This window comes from Pseudopipra pipra, chromosome 1 (genome assembly GCF_036250125.1).
Source record: "Pseudopipra pipra isolate bDixPip1 chromosome 1, bDixPip1.hap1, whole genome shotgun sequence".
Lineage (NCBI taxonomy): Eukaryota > Metazoa > Chordata > Aves > Passeriformes > Pipridae > Pseudopipra > Pseudopipra pipra.
Window position 1 is genome coordinate 82,794,842 of NC_087549.1, and position 26,871 is coordinate 82,821,712.

The window sequence follows — 26,871 nt, forward strand, 5'->3', positions numbered from 1 at the left end:
AAAACTGTGTTTCTTTGAAACAGTTCAGATGTACCCAGAGCAGCAGAGGAATAGCTAACATGTTAGTTGACTGGAAAACTGAATTTGCAAAATACTTTTGAAAATAAATTCTCATCTTCGGCCTAGACAAAAAGACACAAGTTCCAGTTTGTTCAGAGGAGCTACACTATTAATAAATAAATACAACTATTTCAAGGGTAAAACAAAAATATTATTACTATTTTCTAATTACCTTCATTCCCTGACTTTCACTACTGAAATAGGGAAAGCTAGACATTCAAGAAGCCATGAAACTGCAAGAATTTGCAGTACCAGGTTCCCTACTTGGGAGGCATCTGAGAGGTTAAGACAGCAAGCTAAGAAAAAACAAGTAGGTTGCATAATATCTCCATAAAATCAGCAAGATCTGATGCAAATTTTTCTTCTTTGTTCATTTGTATCTCACAGTGGGGATCTCTTGCACCTTAAACCATCCATGGAATAGGCAGAAATGGAGTAGTTCCTCATGTGGCTTATGAAGCAACCAATCAAACCATCATCTGCTTTTCTTTGTCACTTTTAGGAGGGGCTAAAGCACGTAAAAAATTCAAATTCGAACAAGGCATTCAGATTTGTCGAAATAATCTCTTTATACAATTTGGGGGCCTCACAGGAAGAAGGACATTGACAAAGAACAAAACTATTCAGAGCAGGGGAACAAATATGCTACACAGGGCTGCATGCAATCACTGGAATCCACCTAACAAACCATCATTCCTCCAGTGGTCAAGCAGATCAGGGGAAATGGAGAGGAGAAGATGGGAAAGCATTTTGTGCTACCCTCTTTCTTTTGTATTTGCAAGAGATTAGGACTAGGAAAACACAAGGGGTCTGTTTAAGTGCTATGAGAAGCACATCTTGCTAGAAGAAGGTAAATTGTGATGTTATCTCAGCCCCTACAATCGCCTGGCTAATCCTTGATCACTGCACATATATCTACAGAACTGGGCTTAGAGACTTGGAAGACATGGCATTCAAGCTTGAGAAAGCAAAGCTCCCCACCCCCTGAAAAAAAACAAAAAGAAAAAGTAGAAAGAGTGAAGAAAAATTCTCTTAGATTGAGGTTTCCCCTTTATAAACTCAGAGTAAGGTCCCTCTTCGTGTTTAGAAGATTAGCAGGTCTGGGAAAACTCTGAAGTATGGAGTTACAAAGTGAGACATTCATAGATGCTGCAGCTTGTAGTGTACCACAGGTGGCTTTTTAGTCTTTAAATCCCAGACAGACATCCTTTATTGTTTGGAAACAGGATTTCTTCTGCATAGCTAAGATAATACCATCATATGTTCCTAGCTCATGCTGTACTTTGTTTCTGTGCTGGTGACTGAGATTCATGGACATTTCAGTCACAGTCTGCAGGGTTTGGGCATTCCACAGAGACTGCAGAGGTAGAAGTTGCCACTTTGGATCTTCATTCTGGCTAATTCAGTGTCAGTCCATGGGCAATAATGCTGGCTTCAGAGAAGACCCACAGACAAGATAGGATTGGGCAAGGTAGGTGTATGTTTTACCTGGAGTACTCATCCTGATTTCCAAATATGAGATTTGTTCATGACCTGAAAACAATTTTTATCTCCTTTCCAGTTTTAGAGTCTTAGCTAGACTCATAAACATTCAGTCCTTCTTTGAGCCTTTTTAAATTCTCCACTTCATGACAGGGAAGTTGTTTTCAACCAATGCTGATCTTGATTGCTTTTCACAATCCTAGCTGAGCCTTTCACTCAGCTAATGTATCAGGTACAGGACCCTTCATGGGCTAATAATGTGATCTACTCTGTGAATTCTAATATCATTAAAGCTGTCAATAGAAGAGGGTTGAGGAAGAAAAGCCCCATCCTGACAATGTCCTTCAAAAATGAAAAGAAGCTTTCTTCACACAGCTATAGACTTAAAATTCATATAATTAATTAGAAGATTAAAATTTCATGTACATGCTGTGGAGAACACAACAGTTCCTGCACTAACTCTTCCTTTTTGACAAAAATACAAAAGTCCTTCTTGGACATAAATAATCCCACCCTGGCTGAGGAATTAATAAAAAAAATTAGAATAAAATAAAAAATAAGTACAAGCAACCTTATTAAAGTTAACCAGAATGTGACACATCCAGGAATGAATAATGCCCAAGGAGACCTCAGGGTCAGAGTGGGCAGTGAATCAGACATTGACAATACAATATGGCAGGGAACAAGAAAGCCTGCAAATGTGGTGTGTCATAACAGAGAGATAGACTGTATTCAGAAAGCTCCTGTGGGAATACTCTGCAAATACTCACTGAGCTTCTGACTTGTCATTGCTGAAAAAAAAAAATAATGAGAGAACTAGGAGAAGTTCAAAGAAGAGCAATCAAAATGATCTACAGGCTGGAAAAACTGTGCCATGGAAAGACTAAAATGGCCAGTTAATGGCAGTGGTACCTAATTGGCTTTTCCAGGTGATTTACTTAAGTAGAGTTCACAAACATATATAAAGCAGAATCCAGCCTCTTTACACTGCTTTGGCTTTTGCAGGTATCATACAGAGCTCCTTAAAAGCCTGATGTTGGGCTGAAGAAGAACTCTACCAACACAGTGACGGTGCGGAATAGCTTGAAGGCTTCCTTAAGGAGCCTGTTGTCCACAAAAATCTGATTCGTTATCCAGTGTGCAACAAGGCAATAATTACACACTCAAGAGGGACATTATTTATTTCACAGTTGCACAAGCCTGGCTGCTCAGTGGTATTCCACAAATCAAGCACACCAACTATCAAAACTTTTACACATTTCAACAAAGGAATTAGTACTCATTGGCTACTAGTTACATAGTTCTCTTATTAATTAATATTCCATCTTCAATTGATTAATGATTCTCTCACTTCTCATGCTAATTAATCCCACACTTGATCTTTCTCTTAAATTGATGGGTTTCTTGGGTCAGCGGTCCATGTCTTGGTAGTTGCAATCTCCCCACGCCGGACTTACCTTTTACCCAGTTGGAGCTGATTTCAAGCACAATTGCTGAGTTAGCTTTAATACTTTCTTCCTTGTCTTGGGAGTTCTGCTAGAAGTCCTTGTCGTCCACAAGTTCTGCATTCTTTGTGTCCACTATCAGTGGTACATTCTTCTTCCCAAGCTTTGTTACCTTCCCCCTAGGTCTGAGATCACTGAGGCATGTCAAGTTCTAAACTTTAACAATACAATTCTACCAATAAGTAATTTGTTTCTCTAACACCTGGACATCACTTAGAGCTTGCATATTATCTGTTTCATGGATTAAATCTCCCTTCTTTTTGATTAGGCTTGAAAGTATGCAAAGATCAAACATTAAGACTAATCTTTCTTAAGAAAATTTTACATATTCCACATATTGCAACAAGCCCAGTTTCAGGGATAACAGCTACGTTGTGGAGATGGTGCTGCAGCACTGTAGAAATTACATCACAAGCAGCAAGACTGCTACCTGAATTCCTGGTGCTCAGGATATTTAAATTATACTAAAAGCCTTGAAATGGTCCAGAAACAGGACACAAAGGTGGCTTAGAGCCATCACAGACCCATCCTTAAGACATACAACAAGCAGAAATTGTGAAAGGTGTATAGGAGGAACAGAAGAAAAAGGAAAAAGAAAGAAAGAAAAACAAGATGACTTTAGGCTGACTAGCAGGGGAAAAAAAATCATAAAGGTCAAATCTAAGACTGTGGAGATGTGAGAGGCAAATGGCAGAAAGCTTCACTTCTTGCAACATTTGCCATGAATCTTAAGGGGACACTGCGCAGCTGAATTGGAATAGACTCATGTCAGGTAAATAATAAACTGGTAGGCAATTTCCATCTTGTCATTTAATATTTAGATTAAAAAAACCTAAAGCCCCATTTCAGGTTAGATGTAGGGGAGCCGTGGGGAGGGGGGAGTTTGTATGTGTGCAGAGGGGCTCCATGAGTCCCACAACAAACGGTGAGATTTCAGTTCCTTCTGCATTAAGATTAGTCATAATCTCGTGAGCGGGGAGACCTCTGGGAAGACAGGGACCAAGCAAAGGCAGGCATCTGGAAAATCCTCCTCCCATTCACATAGAAACCGCCACATGTGATAACCCCCACGAAGTATCATCTCCATTAATAATTCACTGAAATTTCTTGATTCATCAAGTCCAGAAGTTCCTGGGAAGTGTGGGAAAAGACCAGCGGGGCATCTCAGGTGCCGAGAGAAGGACTTAAGACCGGCTCTGAGGATGCGAAGCCGCACAACACAAACACACGGTTCACAACACAGGAGCATGCCTCCTCTTTATTCCCCCTCCTCCGCTTTTATTCTGCTTTAGCTATCACTATCAAACGATTGGGAAGAAGCTGGCTGTCCTCCACCTCAAGCATGGAACGGCTCTCGAGGGGGAAAGGGGGGCTCCCTAACACAACCCTCCCCCTCTGCCCTCCCACCGCATTCAGTTGCAAATCTCTTCCCGCCCAGAGGATCCGGCTCCGCGCCCGCTGCGCGCCTGGTCCGCGCCCGCACGGCCCCAGTGCGGCAGCTCCGGCGGCCCCGGCAGCCGCAGCGCCGGCGCCAGGGGTGCGGGTGCGTGTGTGTGCGGGTGTATGTGTGCGCCTGCCAGGGAGGCGAGCGAGGAGGGAGGAGTTTGGCTTTTCTCCCCCCCCCCCCCCCCCCCTTCTTCCTCCCCCTCTTCCTTTTTTTTTTTTTTTTTTTTTTATTAATCAGGAGCAGTGAATGGAAACCAATCAGATAGAGAGCCCCATCGGCTCGGGCTGCCTGCATGCCGGAGTTAAAAAGTGCTGCTGGCCGAGCGGGAGACTTAGTGCGAGGCGGGGAGGCTGAGCGGTGGAAGAAGGGGCTGGGGAGCCGCACCGCCGACCCGGGTGAGGCTCGGCCACGCCGCCCCTGCGTGCCGGTAAGTAAATGCTCTGCACCGCTGTAGGGGCAAGTTCCAGCTGCCACCAGCCAGTTGCCTTCTTTTCTTTTTTTTTTTTTTTTTTTTTTTCTTCTTTTTTCTTTTTTTTTTTTTCTTTTTGCCGTGCTTATTGGGAATGCTAATTAGTGGGGGGGGGGGGAGGGGATGACAACACTTATTTTGCAAAGTTGGCAGCTGTCTTGCGGAGGGCTCTGCCCCCCACTGCCGCGCTGGGGTGACACCCCCACCACCACCCGGGGCTCCGCGGTGTGCCCGGCGCTCAGGGGCGTGTGGGGACCACATTTGCTGGCATTGTAAGTCAGGCGAAGGGATGCGGCGTTTTCCTGGGGATTGTTATCGCCAGCAAGACATTTCGGGCGAGGAGCGGTGGTGAGAGCGGGAGAAGGGTCGTGTGTGCTTGGAAGAGAACAATTGTAATGATTAGTAATAACAAAAACAGAACAATGAATAAGTAGTCTGTCTCGATTTCTTGACACTGCTTACTTGCTATGACACGAATACAGGGCAAAAGCCTTCGGATCATGAGCAGAATCCGAGGCAAAGTGCAGAACTGAATGTAGAGCACAGTTGAAATGAGGCGCTCCCTCAGCGAAAGGAAGGGGGCAGAGCGGGCAGATCTGAGGACGTTACAGGAATTGAAAAATGTGAAGTCTTTTATTTGATAAAGGAAGGGGTTGGGAAGTGGTGGAGGTGGTGGGAAGTAAGAAGGTAGGCGTACAAGCATTTTTACAGAAGAGAAGTTCTATAATTGCAGAAAGAAAGCACTGAATGTGGTTATGTAGTAAATGTTTCTAAGGAGCTGGTAACATATTTTGTATATCAGGTAGATTAAACTATTTATATCATATGTATGTACCACCTACTTATATGCACACATAGGGAAACCAGTATGCATACTACATGTGTGCATTCTCATGCAAAAGGTTGAGTCAAGAGATAAGCAATAGCAGTAGAGGTCAGTGTCAGTGGAAAGGAGTCTTGTCACTGCTGCAATAAAATCCATATTTTACGGAGAGTTAAATGCAGTACTTTTTAAGTGCAAGTGGATGGTTGCCTAAATAACTCCTGATGACATTCAAGGACCAAGAAGTTTAATGACCAGAATTATTCCCAGCCTGATGGCACAACAACTACTTTTATATGAATCGAGATGATGGGGCACCTTTTTCCTTGTACTTGTGGGTGATGTGGGATTTTAAAGTTCTGTTGGTACTGCATGAGAGATTGTGCAGCACAGATTACTTACAGAGTGTAAGGTCAGTCCTTTCTCCAAATGTACTGTTCTTCTAGCACAGCTGAAATAAAGAGTGCAGTTCTTGTCTATTCAGGAATCTGTGAGGATGGAATGTACATCCTGCATGTGTAGTTCATGAGTTATGTGCATGAACATTTGCACAAGGAGAACATTACAATAAAGAGCAAGGTTATTTCCATTCCCTTTTGTCACAGGACCATATGTAATAGCAGCCTGGAAATGACATACTTCCAAGGGATTAAAATTGCTTGAATGTGCAACCCCTTTGGTTTTAATCAAAATAGACATAACTCTCTCAGTCAAGATAAAGGCTTATCTCCTGTATTTGCTTGGCTGAAATCTCTATTATGCAGACAGTTCTGTGCAAAAGTGCTTGCATGTTACTTAAAACATTCCATAAAATTGATTAACATCTGTTCCTGAGCAATATAATGCTATGGGTAATGGTGCATCACTATTTCTTTTTTTCTGATTCCTGTTTAAAGGCAATAAGTTTGCGTGTCACAGGACAGTCAGGTAGGGCTTGGAGCCTTGTGATCAAGATTAAGTATATTCCTTTATCATGGATATATACAGTTTTAAGGACCTGGCAACAATGACACAATTAGATAGTTCCTTTAAACAGCCCAAACATGCTAATAAAGACTGTAAGGCTGAATCCCTTTTACCTCTCCTCTCAGATATTACCTGACACAGCACCAGTAAATATATAATTTCATATGCTTCTGGCTTTCAGCTGCACCATAATCTTCTGGACATATTTCTAGTGGATTGCAGTTGACTTTTGAGCTGGGGGAGAGAAGAGGAAAGTAGCCAGTCTTTTCAAAATAACGTAATCGGAGGCAGCAATACTTTTTTTTTAATTTATTTTCCGGGGAAAATGGCATTGATTCAGTCCTGTTGCAGTTCTCTGCAATTATCCCTTGCAGGCATTTAAGGAACTGGGATCCCCGTAGGGACTTATTAGTCCCTCTAGGTATTTTAGTTTTCACACCAGTTCACAGCTCTTTCATATCTCCATGCCAGCACATGAAAGATTACGTTTATAGACATGGTCATCATTTTCTAACCAAGTTGTTCAGCTAGAAATACACATCTCAACTTCTGACTCTTCTCTTTCTCCCTCTCCTTACCTTGCACAGCTCTTTCATGCAAACGGTAACCTGCCGCTCAAGGCAGCCTTCCCTTTCATAAAGTTTGCATTTTGCCATCTGCTGTTTCAATAATATTTAGTTGAGAGACTTCCTTCAAAGCCAAACATGCACACGTTCAAAAATGAGGATTTTTTTCCCATGCTTTCTGCTGAAGATCTTGAAACTAATGCGAACTGGATAGAAGTTACAAATGTGCCTGTGCTGTCACTAGCTGAGATCCTCCTCTCAGTGAGCAACCCTCTACTCAAGGGCACACTAGGTTCCTCTGAGCAGGATCCTCCCTGCAGACCACTATCCTCTCAGGTCTGCTACATCATTTTTTCTTTGGCTGAAGAAGTTTTCAGCACACTGATGTGCTGTTTATTAATAGAATCGTGCAGTATTTGGGGGTTTGGAGGGAACCACTTTTGGGTTTTCCAGTGGATGCATGTGCTCTGTGCAGTGGTCAAGCAAATCTAGAGAGCATCGACATTTATCTGTTTTTACATGAAATGGTTGTCTCTGTCTCTTGCTTAACAGAACTTTTTAGTGTGTCGTCTGCCCTTTGTTGACTACTTTTAAATTATGTTCTCTTTCTAGTGCAATCTTGCAGCATTATGGCTCAAGATGTGCAGGAAATTGCTTGTGGATCTCCTTGGAAATTGTGGCTAATTCCTAAAATGAAAGGTAGCTGAAATCTATAAAAAAGACTGGTTAGAATCCATTGGAAGCAGCAGGCCCCACTGTGATGGTGCCTCATCTTACATAATGGTTGCAACTCCTCTAGTGGCTCTGCCGCAGTTATACCAGAATGAAGTAGAATTGGTTTTCAGTATCTTTTGATTATCATAAGTGTGCGGGAAGGCTTTGCCTTGGAAGCTGGACGTTAGAGAGAGTTCTTCATTAACTCCTCGAAGACCTAGTTAGCTGCAATACCCAATACCTGTTCTGATTTCTTCAAAGTATTTGCATCATTTGGGGTTTGCTTCTTTTTCCTTTATTTTTTTTTAATAAATAATTAATTGTGTTCACTACTCTTAAAATAGGGCTGACAAACTTAGTTGTGAGTATCTTGACTGCCATGGTGGGGCCAAATTCAGGACATTCTCAGCATAAAAGGGCTTTAAAGTGAGTCCCTCATCCTGCACATGAAGTGAAGGGTTCTGTGGCACTCTGCAGGATTCAGCTTGCAGAAAAAGCAGAGTTCTTAAGTTTAAATTTGTTCTAGTTGAGATAAAAATCCAGTAGCAGCTAGTTTGCCTATGATGCTTGCTTAGTCATGGCAGTCCTTTCCAAGGGGTCTGGGAAAACTGTGCTTTGTGAGGGGGGGGTTATATCTCGTTTCCTTTGGGATGGGGAGAGAGGAGATGTGGAGGGAATGTTTAGTACGATGAAACCCAGCTGTTGCCTGTCTTTATTGCTTAACAAAAGCTACAGGGCAAACTGTTACTCCCTGTCTGAGTTTTAAAAACACCCTTGAAGAATGTATAATTAATGCAAAACATCAGCAGAAAAAGTAATCATCTCTGGGTTATGCTGAGAGTGATGTAGCAGTGAAACTAGGTGGGGAGAGTGCTGGATAAAAGCATTTTTAAACTTGGAGTGCTTCACATCCGTTTGGGCTTTCTATGCTGTAAATCTCAGCCTAAGAGTCGCTTTTTTGTTCTTCCCCAGTGACTGGCTGATATCTGTTGGGAGTCCATCCAGGCTCAGGTTCCTAAGCTTCTCCAGGGCCTTGCTGTGGGTCCTAATCCTCATCACCCATCAGCGACTTCCTCTCCCCATTGCAGGCAGGGTTATCCCTCCTTGTACCCATGACCATCTCCTGTACTTACTCCAGGTGTGGCTGGTTGCCACCATTGCCTTCCACTTTTTTTATTTTTATTTGTGCACTTGGCACTGAAAAGCCCAAACAGAGACTGTACGTATTTGTTTTTATGCTTTTGTTTGTTTATTAACAAGAGCATTCCCAGAAGAAACTAGTATAACTGTAATTCAGGACTGTTTTATAGAGTGATGTGAATTAATATTATTGGTTGGTACATTTAGTCTTGTGCAGCTGCCCACTCCCCGAGTATTTTTCTCTTTCAAAACAAACCAGAAAAGACCCCTTTAGCAGCGGTGAGGAGCAATGTTGATGGAGAGGAGGAGCTCCTTCTGCTGAGGGGAGCCTATTAGCCCTGTCAGAATGGAAGAGGCTCATCTAGCATGGTGTTCCTCATGAGTTATGGTGTTGGACCTCCAAAAAGAAGCTTTAAGCAAAGAAGTGATGGCTTAACTGTGGTGGTGCCAGAGCACTTAGGAGAACCATGCTGAAGCATCCAAGATTACAGTGATACTGCATTATCTTTCTTCACACCCAGCCATAAGACACCTTCTCCATACTCTCGTCTTTGCCAGGGACATAGACAAAAGTGCATATACATTTCCATCTGGTCTCATTCAGGAACCGTGCCAGCCTTGCTATGTGTTAAGTAGCCTGTTCAATAATAGCTTTATTTTGGCATTGTGGGCAAATATTTTATGGATTAATTAGCCTGTCTTGTCACGATATGCATATATATTTATATATAGTCAGAAAGTACTTAATTCTAGCCAGAATGTGACTATTAGATTTGATTTACAACATAAATACCCATCATAACCCCTCAGCTCTTCCCTAGTGACACACTACAATGCACAGAAGAGAGGACTTTATGAATGAGATCAGTCCTGTACTATCTGGGTACGGTAATTCCTCCCAGCTAAACTAATTTCATTATCTTGCTGTAATGTTTACAGCTGCCTGTGAGATAATAGGTAGTGTATCTTTCCAGCATTCCCACTTCTGCATCTAATCGCAGAGCCAGAGCAGGAGGACCTAGGAGAAGGGTCAGCAGGAATTGAAAATTAGCACGGAAATTAAACAGTAGTCAAGTTTCCCCAGGTACTGCAGGTGCGTGCCTGTCTGGTGTAAAACAGAGCTTCCTACTCCCTGTCTGGTGCATTTCAATTGGCAGCTAATAGTTTCTATGACCACAAAGGGTGCTTAATCAACACAATCATTAGCATGTAGCTCTGCTTTGTTGTGCAGGTACCACCAAACTCAAACAAAATACTTGCCTCTGATGGTATCTCCACTTAGCATTCTTGAAGGTTGTGGTGATCCAGACCTGCATGAGAGGCTGTGGGGTGGTGGAAGAACCATATGAGACTGTGGGTCCCAGCTGGGCTGCTGACACCAAGCAGCACTGGGGCCAACCTCTGTACTGACATTCCCACCCAAGGGAAAGCCCTCTCCCTTAGAAAGGTGTCCATGTGTCCTCTTCAGTAATCCCCCCTAGATCCAATACTGTAACAAAAATAATTAAAAGCACGGTTACTTTTGGTTTTACCCTAAGGATTCAGGTGAAATCTGTTTCCTTACTGAATTGATTCTGTTTGAGTGCCTGGTGGTTTTTAACTTTAGGGTGTCATTAGTCTGGCAATCATTATTTGACAAAACTAACTTCATGGACAAAACCAAAATGCAATAGTTATAGTAGCCTACAAAAAAAAAAAAAAAAAAAAAAAAAGAAAAAGGAAAAAAAAAGAAAAAAACCCCACTTAATAAAACAGTCATTGTAAGATGCTTTGTGGACATTTGGGAATCTTGCTTCAAGGAATGGACAAAGAATAGTTGATCAACATGTCAACATGGGGCCTTCACTCAAAAGCTGTTCAAGTTTTCCACAATTCCACATCTTTACCATACAGTTCCACTGAGACACTGGCCTATATAATTGGCTTTGTTTTACAGTAGGGGGAAGCAAATCACAGCGGAGGTGAGTGACCTGCACAAGGTCATATGAGGAGGCCATAGCACATCAGGGATGCTGAACCAGGATCTTACAGCAAGTATAGCTTTCAGTTAACCCTTCTGCCTCTCTCCTGCTCACTCTAGTTGTTGGAGCTGATCAAAGAACAGATGGAGGGAAAAAAGTCAGATTTGTGTCTCTTTTTTCAACCAAAAGAAAGCCAATTATTTTTCTCAAGGACTCCTTGCAGCTGCTTTGACACTCTCCCCAAAGGATTTTCTGGTTGTTTTTTGCCTGTTTGTTCAGCCTTGTTTTTGTGTGGAGGGGAAAGGGGAGGCTGGGTAGCTCCAGAGCCATCTAGGACAAGACTGAATATCTTATTCCCGGGAGAAAGTAATCTGAGCTGTCCCCAAGCAAGGTGGTGATGACCTTCCTATCTGCATTGGCCCAATTGGGCTGTACTGTTTATGTACCATTCCCTGCCTCATGCATTTCCACCTACTTATTCCTGTGGGAGAGAGGGGGATCAAAAAAAGGTCTTATAAAATGCTGCCTATTCTGCATGCTGCTGCCCGTGGTTTGGGGCAGCCAGAGGTTACACCACACTATCTCTTGTTCACGTCTGTGCCTGTATGAATTCGTTTCAAAGCACCCCTGCTTTGTAAACATCTAAGGAGTAGTATTCCTAGCGCATAGATATGAAGGTGAGCCAAAGGGAAGTAACTTGAATAAGGACATGGTGTACACCAGTACCCCTGACATGGGTATTGATCTTAGTGTAAATAAAATAGAGGGAGAAGTAGAAAAAGGCACTTTAAAAAAAGGCTCATTTAATTTACAAGTTATATGGCCAGTTTAGATTGAAGTAGTACCAGGTTCTGAACTGTGTGCCACCTACTATTCCTAATGCTTTTGGAGCTGGCCTGGCAAATTGGTCAACCACTGCAAGAATTCAAGAGAACCTGTTTCCTCACTTGCACAGTGCAAAGAGTGCTTTGGCAGATCACAGAGTAGGAATATATAGTTAGAATCTCTTTTGGGGAGCAAATTTCTTTTGTGAAATTGGTGCTCAATTTATCTGTCAGGGTTGAAAGGGAAAAAGATGCAGAAGCATCTTTTAAGTCCACCAGGCACATCCCTTTAAGCAATTCATGCTGTGCCAACCGGTTTTATAAAACTCTCTATTTCATGTAAACTCCATTTAAGTCTAAATAATATCAATGCCCTGCTATGGTATTTCCCTTCTCACTGCTGATAATTACCAAGTTATTTCTGCTATAAACAAAGCATGTTCTTCTATCTCTCTGACTTATCATACCTGGTCCCAGAGCAGTTTGCTTTTAAACATTCCAATAAACTGCACTGAAGTCCACAAGGCTGTTCCAATACTTAAGTCCTGTTCTGGATCAAGATGTCAGGATACTGTAATGAAGTATTTACAGCTTTGCAATTATTTCCATGGTGACCACAACATGACCTCCAACTATTTGTATACTTGGTATCCCTGAATAGTAGACTAGGCAAAATGGGGATGGATAAAAAACCTGTGCAAGGAATAATCATAATTTCCCATTGAATCCCCTTCAGCGACATAGCCCTAGATCATTTGTACAGCATGGAGAAGGATTTTCTGCTATCCTTCAGCTCCCATCAGCGGCTGGGGGCAGTTGCAGAAGGGATGCATAGGACTGGACTGAGATTTTCACTTGCTGGCTCAGTCTACTGGAACAGAGCGGGAGCATCCTTCCACTGTGCAAGTGTCACTGTGTGTTGCATCTCTAAAACCAAGTCTTAGCTCAGATTCTTCCTTCTGGTGCCTGTGTCTTCAGGTCATCTGCACTTAAGAGGAAGCAGGGCATAAGCATCTGAAGAAAAAAGCTGGCCCAGTGTGTCATAATTATTAATATTTACGGCTATCAGCACAATTCTGCAGACCATCTAATCTCGAGCAGCTTTGAAATTCAGTGCTTTTCAAAGCACCGTTTTCCATCAGAAACAGATTTAAGAAGGACTTCTTTTCCTCTTGGAAAAAAAAGACCACAAGAAAACAACACAAAAACAGGCTCCTACTTTTTTCAGGACATAATTTACATGATATAATTTATATTGCTATTAAATAAAATGTATTACCATATCGTAACGTGGTAGGGTCTCTTTTGCAGGATTTCTGAAGCATGTCTTCATTAAGCCACTGTAATTGATTTGTCAGATATCTCAAAGCTACTTGATATCAGAGTTACTTAAATGTATGACAGAGTTTTCCTTAGCAACAGGTTGTAATTTCAACCAGGATGGTAAATGTGAGGTCAGAAGCTGATTGCTGCAAATCCAGAAGGTTAAAATATGCTGCACATCCTTCTTTCCTGTTTCAATAACATCCTGAATCCTGGATGAGTAAAAGTAAATACTTGGATTCCTTAGGAACCACAGGTATTGTTCTCTTGGAATGGTCATTTAATGTTAAGTGTGTGTTGTGTTTATTACATACATATTTATGTTTGTCAGACTGGCATTAAAACCAGCCTCCATGTGATGCAGGCCCCTCAGGTGCAGATTTAGTTTCTAGCCCTGACACGAGCAAGTATCTGTTACATTCTCCGAGGCTGTGGGTCACTACAGACAGAGCTACTGGAGCCGTGCTGCTGCTGGGGGAGGTTTCACTGTTAACAACAGGCATCCTAACATGGGCAGGCATCCCAGTGCCAGGAGCAGCCAGAAAACTTACTTCTGGAAGCTGAACTGAGCAGGCCAAATGCATAGACTAGGGCATACCAGTGATTTGCAGCTTCAGTAAGTGTTTGACTGGCACCAGGTTGATACAATCCGAAACACCAGAGGTCTTTTGTTAAGTCCCAGAGTTAGTGTGTTTTGCTAATGTGGTGGTAGAAAATATGACATTATGGCAGTGGCAGCAGTTTCCGGTTGGAATTCCAGCAGGAATAGCAAGGTCAGCATAAGAAGGAGATACTCAATCAGATGGTGCTTCAAGTCTCATTCTTCACTTACTTCAAAGGTGACATGGTGGAATATTTGATATTTTTTATGTACACTACTGATGGTAGTGCAGGACTCATGGTTATCCCAGCTTTATTCACAGGATGTGTTCTATAAAGGGTAATGAGGACATGTTTTCAGGTATCACCCAACTTTCCATATTCTCCTTCCCTTACAAATTTCTCATCTTCCATGGAACTGTTTCATGCTCATCTGTTGTTTTATAAGATAATGATCCTTTTCCCAGCTCTGTGCATGTTAGAATCACAGAATTTTTTAGGTTGGAAAAGACGGCTAAGATCATAAAGTTCAACAGTTAGCTGACCACTGTCAAGTCCATATCTAAACCAAGTCTCTCAGCACCATGTTGCCTCTGGGAAGACAAGGCACATTAGAAGGCCAAAAGTTCAGTAGACTTCAGTGTGTTGAAAGTAGGTCTTTGTCCTCAGACAGCGCAGTATGGGGCTTGCTCTACATTTGCTGTTTTACCATTGACTCCAACTGTCTGAACAAAGCAAAGAGAGCAAGCAGGATTCAGCTGCAAGCTGGGATAGGATGAATTATTGTAAATAACTAAGCTGAGCCATTAGAAATAAGTTGCTAATGTAAGCAAGATTAACTTGATGTGCTGCCTGAAATGAGATATTAGAGATGATAGGGAAGAGAGAGAAAACTTTTCATTTAGATGGAAACAGGACGGATTAATTAAGTGGTAACGAACAGGGAACCTTGCTTTGAATTGATATGAGGCTTGCAGTGCTAATTTAACACAAAGTACAGCTCCCAATTTGTTATTAAATTAAAATGGCTTTTAAAATTGTTTACTTTCTTTTTTTCCTTTTCTACTTCTGTGCGGCAAAATGATTATTCTAGCTAGTTAGAGAAACCAATCAGAGCAGCAGAAAGAGTAGGTTGAAAAGGGGAAAGATTGTTCTGTTGTGTAATTAAGAAATATACACTAATATCCATGACATCATGAATAAGCACTTCAAAGTGTTAAGTATGCTCTGTATTGCATATTAAATGAAACAATTAGCATGCTAACAAGCTTCTGTGGACATACACTTCAGGAAATGACTGTTTCTTATTTTTTTAGTCTAAAGATCTGCTCACCTAACTGACAAATAGTATTAAGGATTAATGAGGAAGAAACATTATCCTTTTTCTTCCCCTTTTCTTGCAATTTTCAAAGCAGTTAATTTGGGAGACTTTGCAGTTACCCCATACAAGGGAACTTTTTCTACCCCAGTCTAAGTACATGATGGAAATGTGAGATATGGTTTGTGATAGACAAATCCTATGGAACAACAGGGGAAATAACCTTGTAGTGACATTGCTTTTTTAGTCTCAAACAAAATTTACTCTTGACAGGAAGGATTCCATGTAATTTATTGTAGAATAGCTCAACAGTAGCAATTTGTCATGCGTTGTGATGTAATTTGAAGGGTTTATTTCTTAAATGAATTATGGATTATGGATTACATCTGTATATCAACAACAGAGCTGTATCTTTTATGTAAATATTCCCTCAACTTTTCCTTCCTCTTCCAATCCATTCTCCCTCATACAGATGACTTTTTTCCATCTAATCTTTTAACTAATAAGGTGTTTAATAATTTAGCAACCTAAAAAATGAGCATATTTCAAAGGAGTTGGTATCAATAGTAGTCTAAGAGCCTCAGGCTACAAAAAAGTGGATGAGGTTACCAAAGTTTTAGAGTCAGGATCCCAACTGTCTTTCTGCTTCAGGCAGCTATTTTATTAAAGTTGGTATTAAACAACACTGCCTAAGGTCTGATTAACAATTTATGACTTCCTAAGAAGGATTAGCAGAAGCCTATCATTTTTATATTTAAATCTTAATTTGCATCTAAGAGAAACCATACCCAGGTTTCTATTTTCATTATTTATTATTTTTATTATTACTATTGCGGCCTCTGAAACATTGCTTATGCGTGAACGTTGCAAGCACCAGTTTGTTGTGCTGATATGTTAGTACCTCATCCCCTCGTGTGTCAGAGGGAAAACTGGCATCTTGTGTCCTGTGATGGGCTTGATCCTGGAAAATGGTGGCTTTTGTCTCGTTCTGAATTCAGTTGCTCTTTACTGTCCCTGAAGTCCATAGGGACAGAGGGTGATCTGCACTTAGCAGTCAGGCTGGGATCTGCAAGACCAGGAGCTGAACGTTGTCAAGCTAACATTACTTTGGAGAATGAAATTCAGATGTACATGAGCAAGGCTTGCCTGACATACCTTCCCAGAGAGGAATTCTCCTTTTTGACATTTACTTTGTGCAAATAGTAGCAACACATTCTCAGTGTTTTAGTTTCCTATAAGCCTCCCAGCCTTGCTTTTGAGGTTGCTGCTGGGCCACTGCTGCTTGGAGAGAGGTCAGGGGATGATCCTCCTGCCATGTTCTGGGATGCAGCAGACCAGGAACTGTTGCTTTTTCTTATTACTGAGGCAGCCCAGAAAGGAGCATGCTATCAGATGGGAAAGGGGTGGTGAGTAGATACCAGTAAATCTGCTGGCCAAACTTTACTCACTCTCCTGTGTATGAAATCAGGCCAAAGATGTACAGCTTAGTGGAACAGAGTGGAATTTATTCTACTTCTGGCAAAGCTATTTTTGATTGATTGGGGTTTTTTTGTTTAGTGTTCAAATATAAAACAATAACAATGGCCTGTTCTGTTATCTATTTTCAAACTGACCTAATACCCCCTTTGACTGTCTTCTCTGGGTTCAGCTGCTTCAGAAAATTGTGTGGCATATTTTCTTTTTTCCCCTTGTGTATTTTCATTTCTGATACTCTTCAGTGGATTTAACACTCATTTCACTAAGGGCTGGATGTGGTGGTCATAGCCTGTAGAGCTAAGGGAAAAGATTGTCAGCTAGGGGCTATGAGGTCCACTGGCTCACAGCAAGGGAGATGTTATTTTGGTCTTCTTGAGCTTATCTAGTCAGTAAGACACTAAAAGGCTCTAAAGAAATGTTGATATTTAAGCATTTTCATTGCTTTATTTGAACTCGCAACATGTCCATGGCTTTTCTTTTAATCAATAGCTTAGTTTTTGTCTTGGTCTTTCAAGGATCTGCTGTTAGGAGGACTCTGAGAACTGCAGTCAAAGTCTTGTGATGCTTGCATTAGGCATGTGCTTGTGGGCTATTACTGTCAATGGGATTTAAACAAATGCTCAAAAGATTGTGCTGAATCAGGAAGGAGTACCTATGTGGAATAAGGCCCTTAGATGCTGGATTAACTACACTGAAGGTTTCTAGCTTTTTCTTTAGTTGTGACTAAAATTTTATATACTCATAGTTTCAGTTAAAAGAGGACAAATGAATACTATTCTATTGATTTCCAGGGAGCTGTAATGATAAATATGAGCTGAAAAACCAGACCAAGGAAACAGAAGAAAATGCGTGAATAAATTATCAACAGTGGACATGTCCAGAAACTAAGAGCGGTCAGCTTTCCCCACCCTTTCCTCCCCCTCCTGTTAAAAACTCCTCAGCCATGCAGCCAGAGAGCAGGAATGGTATCACAGGACTTCTGTGGCCAGAGACACAGCAACCAATAGTGCAAGTGAATAGTTCATATTTAATCTGTGTAGTGAATTATTCATCAAAACTATTCTACAGCAACATATATTTATTTGTATGGCATTAGTGTCTACAGGTCCTAATTGTGTGAAGTAGTGCTCTAACCTAATAGAGTCCCAGCTGGCAAATACGTCCAGAGAAATCAGTCTTAGTTGCAGGATTATTTGACCAAAATACGGCTAACTTCACAGGAAATCATGTTAGAAGAGAGTGGTTGAGTTCTGCCCTGTAATAGATGTGTAAGTTAAACATGTCAGCTGTGCTTTTGTCCAGTTAAAGCATACTTATTAAAAAAGATAGCTGTATGCCTACTGTATTATGATTCATTCTGTAGCCACTGGAATGGTTTTAAAGTCTTCTGTGTACAGAATTTTCATGTGAGGTCAAAGTGATTTTTCAGTCACGATGGATACTTGGTTCCCTTAAATGAATCTGAAATAGAAAAAAAACAACCACTAGGTCTGATCATAACACAGTCTTATGTGGAGAAACAGCACAGTATCAGGCCTAATGTAGGATATCACAATTCTTTAAAGAAAGTAAGAGAAAGAACTAGGAAATAAAAAGTGAGGTACAAAACATTTTCTGGGAGTTCCTTGAGGTCAGGGGAGACCATACTATGTGACTTCAGTAGTCCTCAGGATAAATTTTGCCCTCAGGGCCACACATTTTTCCAGTGTATTTGTGGGTAGGACTGTTGCCAGCAAAATGACCTGTTATTTGCTTTGTTTTTCATTTTATTTCTATTTTTTGACTGCACAGTCTGAACTAGATAAACTGTTCAACCTTGGCCAATAGGTATTTTGTGGTTTTGCCAGGTTCCATTCTGCAGCAAGTTTTAACAGAGTTTTAAGGGAAATGCTGGCTATGTTACCACAGTTTGTCACCATAAGCAAAGAGGGAAAAGAATCTGGGACCATCTCACACTAGAAGGGATATTTTGGTTGTCTGTGGGATTTTTTTCCCTCTGTCAGAAAAGCATGGACATAGCGTATTCATCAGAAGAACTGCTAGATGAAAACAGTCTGTCAACACCTGGTTTGTAAACATCTCTCAACCTCTGCTTTTGGATGCTTGTTACTAGTAGACTTCCACCACACAACAACGCTCTAAAATGTTCTTATGTGGATGTCATTTCTAGGAGAACATGTGGATATCAACTTTCAGTGGAGTGTCAGCTAGCCTGAGTCCAAGCCATAAAGCCAAATACCTTCCCATGATGAAAGTTATGCAGATGGCCTCATCTTGACATGACTGACTGAGGGGAATGCATGAAGTTGTGATCTCTTAACATATACTCCTGCCTTGTTCTCTAAATCTCATCAGAATGAGCAGACACCCAACTCTGCATTCACACAGCCCAGCTTTAAATGGGTTACTGGTATTCCGCACTTTGCTGCTTGAGTCTTTCTGCTGCTTCAGCCCAGCTCTGAAATGTGTCCCTCCAGGTTAGCTTGCATAAACATAGAGCCCCAAATTAGCATTGCAAGCAACCATTGCCCTCAAAAACCAGTAGTTTGTCTGTGCTCAGTGTGTATTTGCCATCTGTTAATGCATTAAAAAAGCAAAAAAAGAATCTCGGCCAAGTTCTTACTTGGGAGTAAATCCGTGTCTAACTCCAGTAACTTTAAGGAACTGTCATCGCCTTTACCAGCTGATGTACGGCCTCTGCGACTGCAAAGCAAAGGATGCTTTGGAGCATTTTGGCTGTGCATTGTTTCTGCATGCCTGAACGGATGCCAGAGGGAGGGAGTACGTTTTCACAGAGGCAGCCTTCTGGTTGTTGTCCACTGTGCAGAACAGGGTGTATACCTATGCACTGCAAGTCTTCTGCACTTCTTAGCTGCTTGGCTCTATGCACAGCTCACATACCTTGTAATATAAATACTCAGCTTTGCTTTCTCAGCTCTTACCCTTCCCATGCAAAGTTAGAAGCGTGGACACTGTGCCAAAAATAGGAAGCTGAATCCTAGCTCCTTGCAGAAATCTCTTTAAAAGCTATAAGCCAAGAGGGAAAAGGATCTGGGACCATCTCACACCAGAAGGGGTATTTTGGTTGTCTGTGGGATTTTTTTCCCTCTGTCAGAAAAACAAAAACAATTAAAAGATTAAAATTACAACCCCAGTTCTTTTAGACACAAGAATGAACATTTTACCCTGAGTCCTACTCAAGAGGAGTAGTGTGTGACAGCCTGGCTTGTGCTACACCATTACTATTCAGGCCACTGGCACTGGAAAAAAATACAGGACTGTCAGTGCAAGAAATGTAGAATGGTGACAATCTGTAAAGAATAGGATTGTGCTTTACCTTTAAAATTCTGTCTATTTTCAAAAAGAAAAAGACTCAGCATTTATATTTTTTCCCACAATATGGGGGATTGATAAATGCCTCTGGAGGAAGGATATTTTTGGACAGAACAGAACACACTCCAAAAGTTTTTAAATCATGCTACTTGAACAAGGTAGTTCAGTAAGAATGTTTAAATGGCCTCATTAAAGAAATTCAGTATCTTCACAGCTCACTCTCACATGCCTGTCTCTTTCAATAAACTATTACTCTGCCATTGAGAGCACCTGGCTTGCTGGCTGGTATCACACATCTTTCAGTATGTTGATACCAACGTTGCTGTTATTCCTCAGGGGATTGGCAAGCAAAGGGCATTTTGAAAGCCCTCTACCTTCAAGGCCCCTACTCAAACCCCATCTAGAACAGATGCCAACAGTGAAAAGCACCATTAGTACCACCTAATGGCTCTTCACAGGACTGTGTAAGCAAAACAAATATTTAATTCCCTTTCATACAGAAAAAAAATAAATAGTGGGTTGTAGTAGTGGGTTGTACTAATAGCATCATCTGTTGAGAACTTCAGTGGCACTGGCCCATGAACCAGTAGCAGAAGTGGCGTGGAGCATGGCACTGCAAAGTGAACTCTAGGCTCCTTGGTGGGCTGGGCTGAATAAACGCTCATTGCTACTGTTACTGTTCTGTAGACAGATAAAAGCCTTCAACCTCTGCAGCTGCCAGTGTCTATACTGCAGAATCAGCAGACAGATTTAAAGGGGGGGGAAAAAAAGGGCTCATTCTGAGGTAGCTGGTTTACCCTGGAGACAGGCATGGGAAGATACCTTGAACTTTTGGGACCCTGAGTTACTCAGAGCCTGCAGCCTGTGTTTCCTCGTATCTGCAGACAGGGGAGTCTCTTATCTCAGAGTGGAATTCACTTTTCTCCCATTGTACTCGTGTGGTGAAAGACTTACAGTGTATATACCCACTTTAGGCCACATGTTTAAATTGTAAAACTTTGAGTTGTGATATCTCCTATGATGGAGGAGGAACGGGAAAGGGGGCAGAAAAGATTCTTACAGTTTTGCAACGACCCATCCTGAAAAGGAATTGGGTAACTCAAGGTTTAAGTGTCAGTGCCCTCTCTCCCTTTCATGAGTGATTTTACTCATGCTGAGTTCATATTTTTTTCCTGAAGTGCATTTAATCACTACTTTTTAAGATCTGTATGCCCCAGAGCAAATGACTTGTAAATTTGCAATGGAAAAAGTATTTCAGGAAGCCAGTGGTGACTCACTTGAATAGGTTTTTGCAGACCTGGATGCTGAGGGTTGAAGATTGTCTGAGTATACAAACTTTGTAGACATGCACCTTAACAGAAGCACAGGCATGCAAAAAGACACCATATGGCATGTAATTTTAAGTAGAACCGATTTTGCCCTCACACAAATAGATGTATATGTATCTAGAATGCATATATCTGTTCATCCCATGCAGACATCTTTTTCTTCCACTTAAATCCAAGTCAGATCTAAAGCTCAGCCTTTAAGTTTCAGTTCATCAGACAGACACATCAGTAATCGTCCAAGGAAAAAGCAAAGCAAAACCAAATGAAATTTATAACAGGACATGTTCCTGTTTTCTGTCATTTAGACTGGTCAAATGACAGGGCCTACATTCACTCTTACTTAAATTGGTCCTTCCTCTCCACTGGAGATCCTGGTGACATTTTCAGTGAACTTCTATGAGTTTGCAAGGTTGAGATTTTACACATAGATTCTAATGAAATTATTGTCAGCTTATGTCACTAGAAGCAATTAATATTTTGTATTTTAGTTTTTTGCTGGTGTTTGTTTCATATCAAAATTTACTATGTATGTCATTACAATGTTGTCCACTCTTAGCATTGATTTCCTTAAAGCTCTGACCTGTTAAAGTAAATATGTTATTATACAGGGATTTTACTAAAAAAGTTAAATCTGTAGCTTTTGCATATATAGAAAGCCTTCAAAAAATGAAGTCTAACAAAGGAAAAATATAAAAGAAAAATCTTAAGTTATTTTTAAGTCAATCCAACTTATGATTTCTTTGGAGACTTGGGGTTTTCAATACAGTAAATTTAACTCTAGTAAATTATTACTTCCTTGCTAACTAATTGCTTATTACATTACCAGCAAACTTATCTCTCAGTTTTCTGGAGCTAGGCACATTTTGGGACTCCACATTTCCTGTGGTCTCACTGGCCCACCCGTATGCAACCTGGCCAAAGACACACAGATGCCTTGGTCACAAGTGGCCTAATAAAACAGAAATGTATCAAGTAAAGGTGAATGATAATGACTGTAACACTTAACACTTGCATGTTCCTCTGTGTCCAAGTGCTTCAGAGGCAGGAACTAATTACAATGTATTCAGTAATAATAGTATGTGCAGAAAGATGCTAAATTGTGCTCTTATTGTAATAAACTGCTGGGTTGGGATAGGAGTTCGCTGGATTACAAGACAGAAGGAAGCAGCTTTAGAGTAATCCCTTTGTAACCTTATGCACCCAGGTTCCTCACTGGAGATGGCACACATCCAAACTTCTCTACAAACACCTACCTGCTCAGGAGAGATTTGTACCTTGCCTGCATTGCCTTTGCTTCAGCTGTGTTGGTGCAAAGGGGACGCAGGGCTACAGGAACTTCTACCTTTGTCTGTTTGTGATAGGACACAGGAAAAGGGTTGGGAAAATATTTTTTTAACGGCCACAGATTTAAAGAAAGCTGACTAAAACCTAAAGCATTCTCAGTTACATGCTGCAGAGCAAGAAAAGAAAATCTCTGCTGCTCTGCTGTACTGCTGTAGCAGAGTCATCCTGTGTTTTTTCCTTGAATTATGTGATGTCACAAAATATTAATTACTTGAGCAAAAAGAAATAAGATTGCAGGGGGAAAAACAGATTTGTAATATTAACCTGATCATAGCAACAGATAATAGATAACCTCATACTTTATCTTGTGGGAATAAAGATAGCTTTTTTTAAATACTTAAAAAATTTCCCATTTCTAATGAGTTGTCTAGAAACAAAGGAAAAAGCATCATCCATGTTTTTTTGCATTTACATACTTGTAGAAAAACTTTAAAAGGAAAATTCCCGTTTTAATGTCATCTTTAACTTCAGCCAATAGCACTTTCCAGGAATTAAGTCCACTGCATGGAAGAGGTGGTGGCAGATACTTTCTAAGAAGTAACTAAATGGTGTGTGTTGTGCTTTCTCACTACTGAACTGACTGCTCTCCAGGCTCTTGTGTGGCTGCCCTGGAGCTGCTCCCTGGGGGTTCCAGGACATGGTGATGCAATTACCTTTGTCCACCAGGTTCCAAAGTCATTCTGGATAAGAGGGAACTATTAGCCAACAAAGTTGTAGGCATTAAACGAACTTTGGAAACAAGCAGGGCATTCCCTTGTCTTGGCCAAGCTCCAAACAACAAGTTCATGGCATTTCTGAGCTTGCCTAGCACACATTGCTGAAGGCAATTTTACTTTTCCTTGTAAGGGATGGTGTGTAGATGAGCTTCCCTATCAATGGATGCTTCAGGCATGGATGGTCTTAAAGAAACATAGAGACACTAAATAGCAGTGGTGGATACCTTAGTTACTAGCAGTGTGCAGGGTTATGGAAGAACACCCACCCTCAACTTAAGGTTCTTGACATTAAAAATTGATCTTGAAATACCATCTCCGTAAAATCCATAGATTACTCATTCTAATGCAAGAGATAAGGCGTTTCTGAATGACTTCCGTGTTTATAATATAGATTTAACAACAGTGGATGTTGCCAGTTTAATGGGTGGTAACAGCTTGGTTTGTATTCTTTCAACTGGTCATTGCTTAAGCAGCATTCAATGGCAGTTTCCCTGGGCTAAGCTGCTGAATGTCTTTTTCTCTCAGCTTTCTAAAAATTAAGTGTACCTGTAAATGATAGCCTGCAGATAAAAACTTAGCCAAAATTGCAACTGGAGCTCATTTAAAGAAGTCGTTATTTCTTTTATTTGAATAAAAAAAAAAATTTGGTCCTTTCTTATTGGCAAGGAGTATGATTACTTTTCTCAACATACTCCATGTTCAGTAAGTCCTGTAACTTAGGTGAATTCTAAAAGCAATTTTAAAAGGTATTACAGCACAATTTTACCACAGATAACAAACGTGCTTAAACCATATAAGCAATATCTACTTCACCTAAGCTTTCATGGTGATCAAAGCACTACAAACATGGAAGATATTAATTTTTTGGCAGAATAGCATAGCCTATGATCTATTTAACTAAAAAAAGTTAACTTTCTAAAATGCTGCTTTAAGAAAAGAATAGCAAACAGCAGGTGTTTACACTCAGACTTGGGCAATACATTAAACAGAAAAAAAAAAAGAAAAAAACCAAGACAGGGTCAAAAAAAACCCACAAACAAAAAAATCCCCAGTTACCCAAATAGACTCTGGAAAATGAAAATGATTAAAAGAAAAAAAATCTCTGATCAAAAAACATCTGCATGCTAATCCTGGTGTTTTCAAGTAGAACAACAGAGTAAGAGGAAAAAAACCACATATTTAAAAAGAAATGTGAGAAGCAAACAAAAAATAATGATGAATGGAAAAATACGACCAAGTCAGAAAAATTCAGAGAAAGAAACAGATTGAATCTGCGCATTCCTTCACAATAGAGCTGCTGCTGGTGTGACTGCAAATTCAGCAGTGTGAATATTATAATAAAGAATGTCAGCTCAAGCAAAATGTTTTAAAACCTTCCTATTAATAAGCAGATAAACTGCTTAAAAATACTGATTACATTAGGAAAAAAGGGAAGTGTTTGGGTTTTATGTTTCCATTCCTTTCATCTGCTAGAACACATTTAAATAGCAGATGTCTCTCCCAGGCAGTGTTTGATAGCAGTACTGTTGATTTTGATACTGAGGTGATAAGATCATCTTTATGGAGGGGTTCATTGCTATGCTGCGGGTCCTGGCGCTTGCTGGTACCTGTGCAAGGGCCAAGTCCAGTGCCAGACAGAGATTCCACAGCAGCAGCTGAGCTGCCCGTCAGCAGGATGGATGAGGTGCTGGTACAGCGGGGCTGCTGACAGCAGCAGGGACGAGTGGGGGATCTCCACATCGCACTCTGCTGCACAGCCCTGTAGGCTTGCCCTTCCAAGTGCTGCAGACAAAGAGCAAAGCTCCGTAGGATGACAGGCAGCAAGTGCTGCGCAGCACATTGTCCCAGGTTCGGACCGGAACAGGAATGCGTGAGGCCGAGCTCCCCAGCGCTGTGAAATGGGGATGTGATGTCAGTGCAAATCTCTCTCATCTCTGGAGTTTGGAAATTTTCTCACACTCCAATGCAATTAAAGTCACTGCTGCTTTTTGTAATAGCAAGACAAAGCTATCAGGGTACCAGAGGAGTGCAAAAAAAATTTGATTTAAGCTAAGATGAGAATTAGCTCTGGCATTCACAAGTTAGCTTAGATGAGCCCAATCTTGCAAATACTTCTGCACATAGATTATTTTAGAGACACGAATAGTCTTGAGCCATTATGCGTGTGGCCAGCTGCTCATCGTTCAGAAGATCTAATCGTTACATGCAGTGATCTTAAGGAAGATCATCATTACAATGTAGCTTAAACCCACACCGTTTTACATCTCTTTAAGATACTGTTCCAACACAAATAATTCAAAGTTGGCTGAACTGTGAAAAAATGACAGCTGAAAAATAACTGCTGATGTATATATTCATCCTAGGCTCGCAGGAAAACATTTGTCACTTGGAAAGCCACTCTGAGCTTGCTTTTTTAGCACCCAGAAGTATCAGAGCATCTTAAGATTTTTGTCAGGTTCTACCTATGAGGCTGCAGTGCACTTTCTCTCCCTAATGCAGCCAGGCTCTGTGTTATGAGCAAGACAGTTTACCTGAGGTGTCATTACAAAGTGTGAGAAAATTGTCATCATAAATCATCAATGTGAAAATAAACGCAACCTCTGGGATTGCAGGATTTTTTCCAAAATTTGCTCCTTGCTATGAGGGGAACTGTAAGCTAGCATTAGGTTTCTGTCTTTTATTGTTCCTATAGTGCTGTTCTGCATTTCTGAGCTTCTAGAGAGTCACCATGGCAGTTAGACTGTTAAGCCAACCTTGAAGAGCAAACAACAGCACAAGCAACAGCCTGGTTATGAATCTGTAAACATTACATCATCCATTTCAGAGAAATTTTAACTCTCTTCCCCAATCAGACAAGGACATACAAACTGCCAACGCTGGTGTCAACTGTTTAGGGGCCAAAAACTTTAAACATTCTAAATAATAATTTTTAAAAATCCGTAGTAATAAAACACATGATTACAGCCTGGTGACATCCCAGTTAGGCTATTTTTGGTCATTTACAGACAAAACTAAACACATTTCTCTTAGTGTATATGTTTCATTTTGTTCTCTGTAGAAATCGCAACAAAAATAACAGAAGTTTGGAATTTGGCAGATGAGTAGAGGGGAGTGCATTCCACTACACATTTGTGTAGCAGAGCTATGCGATGCAGTATGGTGCTCATCTAGATGAACAAAAGGCTTCACATTTAACGGGTAGGATTTGGAGAGAACAGGATTTAATAATACCACTTTTGAGCATGATTTTCCCTTCTCATTCTTTCGTTCAATTGTTGCCTTTTCATGCTATAGTAGTTTTATGTTTTTGTATCAGAAATTTATTTACCTCCCATCCATGGCCGGTCTCTCTTCATTCTGTGATTTGGTCACCCCTGTTTGACCACTGTTTCTTGCTGTGTGCTATTCTGTTTTAGGCTACTTAATTGGAAATGGTTAATTGGCCCTGGTATCTTATGTCAGGGAAAATAAAAACC

General features: G+C 40.9%; 1 protein-coding gene across 2 annotated transcripts in view; it reads left to right on the forward strand.

The window, feature by feature from the left end:
- The first annotated feature begins 4,722 nt into the window (after positions 1 to 4,722).
- The window catches only part of LOC135417781 (cadherin-6), a 102,076-nt gene continuing 79,927 nt past the window's right edge, over positions 4,723 to 26,871 (forward strand). The window contains exon 1 of one of the 2 annotated variants that reach the window (XM_064662245.1): positions 4,723 to 4,921. The gene's annotated coding sequence lies outside the window, so the exon portion shown is untranslated. Of the gene's footprint in view, positions 4,922 to 5,160; positions 5,312 to 26,871 lie in introns of those variants that run through there. The other variant, XM_064662254.1, reaches the window with a different exon arrangement.